The sequence below is a fragment of the Vicugna pacos genome, chromosome 5, assembly GCF_048564905.1.
Source record: "Vicugna pacos chromosome 5, VicPac4, whole genome shotgun sequence".
Lineage (NCBI taxonomy): Eukaryota > Metazoa > Chordata > Mammalia > Artiodactyla > Camelidae > Vicugna > Vicugna pacos.
In genome coordinates this window covers 92133442-92136427 of record NC_132991.1, presented here as the reverse complement: position 1 = coordinate 92136427, position 2986 = coordinate 92133442, and the positions used below count along the sequence as shown (strand labels likewise).

Genomic DNA, 2986 nt, shown 5'->3' with positions numbered 1-2986 from the left:
GATGTCCTCTCCTCCTCCCTCACCCGCCACCACCTTTATCCATCTGTTCTGTGGTTGGTGGGAGGGTGAAATAACGCATCCACTTTGGAAAGTAGTCAGGCAGCTCCTGAAAAGGTTAACCAAAGAGTCACCGCATGCCCAGCGAGCCCACTTGCAGGCATGCACCCAAGAGAAATAAAAGCATTATGTCCACACAAAAACTTGCACGTGAATGTTCACGGCTGTATTATCCGTAATAGCCCCAAAGTGAAAATAGCCTAAATGTCCGTCAGTGGATGAGTGGATAAACACAATGTGGTCTATCCATACGACGGAATATGATTTGACAACAAAAAGGAATGAAGCACTGCTTCATGCTACAACATGGGTGAACTTGGAAAACGTGATACTAAGTGAAACAGGCTAGTCACAAGAGACCGCATATTGTATGACTTTATTTATATGAAATGTCCTAAATAGTCAAATCTATAAACATTGTGAATGTATGAAAAACCACTGAATTGTACACTTGAATAGGTGAATTTTTTGGTGTGTGTGTTATACATCAATGAAGCTGTTATTAAACAAACAAAAAAGATGAAAGAGAAAAGAAAGAAAGAAAGAGAAACAAAAGGGAAGAAAGCAAGCAATTTACTTTCTGTCCTTGGTAGGCCCTGGGGTCTGGCTCATTCAGGAACCCAGTCTACCAGCAGTTTTTCGAGTCCCCTGAGTGCCTTCTCAGCATCATGCCTTTATTCATCCTTCTCTCCTTCCTGGAATGTTCTTCCCACTCCTGTCTGCTTGGCAGACCTCCTATTCCACCATCAGGGCCCCGCTCCCCCACGCCCACTCTTCTCCGTGGTTTGCCCAGGTCGGTCTGGCAGGCTGCCTTACTCCCTTCTCTGTGCCCAACGACCGTGCTCTTTTTAGACGTGTCACGTGGTAGCATGATCTGTCTTCCTGATGGCCCTGATGGCCCTCCTGGAGATACTGTCCCATCTATCTGTGAGTACCTGGCAGCTGGCCCAGGGCCTGGCAGACAGCAGGGGCGAGGTGAATGTGTGCGGAGTAGACCTGCACATGCCCACACAAACACCTTCCGGAAACGCACGTCCCTGGGGAGAAGCCAAGGCAGAATTCACTGAATTTCTTTTCAGCCAATTTCCTCCTTCCTGCTAAATTTCGGGCAAGTGATCAGGTATACATGTTCCCACTGTGGTTCAAAAATCAACCACCCAAGTTTGAAATTCAGGAAACTGGAGACCTGGCTACTTAGGGCTGAGAAAGACTGGCAGATTCTGCTCGAAATTCAGAATGCCAAAACGTCAAAGACAATTACCTTGAAAACAGCAATTCACCTGGTGCTGCCGATAGATTTTGCCGTGTGTACAGTTAACAAAATTGATTTAATCGACTAATTTGCCAATTCTGGGAAAGCTTGGTCAGACAGTAAATAATTTCAAGGAAGATAAATAGTTGCTGCCTGGCGGCCAAATTAATTTGTTCACAATTTACGTGAAATCTCTGAAACTACTTGGGAGTATTGACGGAAAATCCGGATGCCTAACTGATCAATGCTGGTCTTTCTCAATGACAGCTTGTATATCTCAGGAATTTTGGTTGCAAAGCCTAGCAGGTCACGTGCGCTGCTTACACAAGAAGAAAAATTCATTTTAAAGGCATGAGGAGCCTCTGCGAACCCACAACCTGGAGGTCCTGAGTGTCAGAGTGAAACGGACCAGGCCCCAGCGCGCACGGGAGACCACACCCAAGAACTCTGGTTTCTCTGCTCCTTGGTTTCTTTGTCAGTCTTTCCTCTGCTGCAGAGGAGCCATCATCCTGCTCAAAACACTTCAAAATGGCGCCCCCAACACTCCCATGTAGACCTTGACTTCATTCAAGACAAGTGTCAGGCTGACATGGGAATTCTCACTTCCAAATTACATATACATTATATGTAATCTTGGTAAATTGCAGATTAAAATTGTCCTTGTTAATACCAGGAGTTCAGTACACTAATGGGTCCCCAGCATCTTCTCCCCACACAGAGATCTCTTTAGCCTGGCTTGGGTTAGCTTCCCAGGATCGTGGTGTATGAAGCTGGACGCTCCCAGTGGACCACACAGATGGGCAAAGTGGAGGAAGTTTGGTCCCAGCAGAGGAAGGGGCTGCTACGCAGATGAAAGAGTAGGGTCCTCCGCAACCTTGAAACCACCTCCCCACAATCACACTGGAATTGGCCTAAACTCTTTTCCACTCAGCTCTGTTTCCTTAAAAATGGCATTTGGAAGGGGAGGGTATAGTTCAAGCGGTAGAGTTTGTGCTTTGCATGCACGAGGTCCTGGGTTCAATCCCCAGTACCTCCATTAAAAAATAATTAAATAAATAAACCTAATTGCCTCACCCCCCAAAAACATAAATAAGTAAAAACTTTTTAAATGGCATTTTGTTTCCCTAGCAATTTATAAATCTCTACATTGGAACATGGATTATATTATAGGCAATATTTCTGTAAGTCGAGTTCCATAAAGACAGTTTGGAGGTGCAGGGCTCTCGCTAGTGGGGAGACACAGTAGGCAGGGCTCAGGGAATGGGGGAGGGATGTCAAGACCTCAGACCTCCTGACTACATTCAAAGTCAGCCTGCGCTCCCCGCCGTGGACTGATGCCGGAATCAGGAGGCAGGGGGGACGTCTCTTCAAGGCAGGAGGTGGAGATGGGAGGCGTCGGACTGCTCCCACGTGTGGTTGGGGCTGGTTCCCTGGAACCCTGGCTTAGGTGGCTATGAGACATAGACCCACACCCACAAGGGATCACAAACCTGTTTCCTGCTTGGCTGAGTCTGAGGGAGGTAAGATTTTGATACCAAGAGCTAGAGGTTGGGGGAGTGCTGGGCCAGGGGGCCCAGGGCCCTGGCCTTCAGCCTGACAGTCGTGGCGGGGGGTCTGGAGAGAAAGAGTGGACTGACAGGTCTTTACAGACTTTCAGGCCCTGAGGCCAGTGGGATT

At 47.6% G+C, this 2986-nt stretch overlaps 1 non-coding gene across 1 annotated transcript; it reads left to right on the top strand.

Moving 5' to 3' along the window:
• The first annotated feature begins 2271 nt into the window (after positions 1–2271).
• Positions 2272–2345, top strand: TRNAA-UGC (transfer RNA alanine (anticodon UGC)). Its single transcript has one exon. It is a non-coding gene; the product is annotated as a tRNA-Ala (tRNA).
• The last annotated feature ends 641 nt before the right edge of the window (positions 2346–2986 follow it).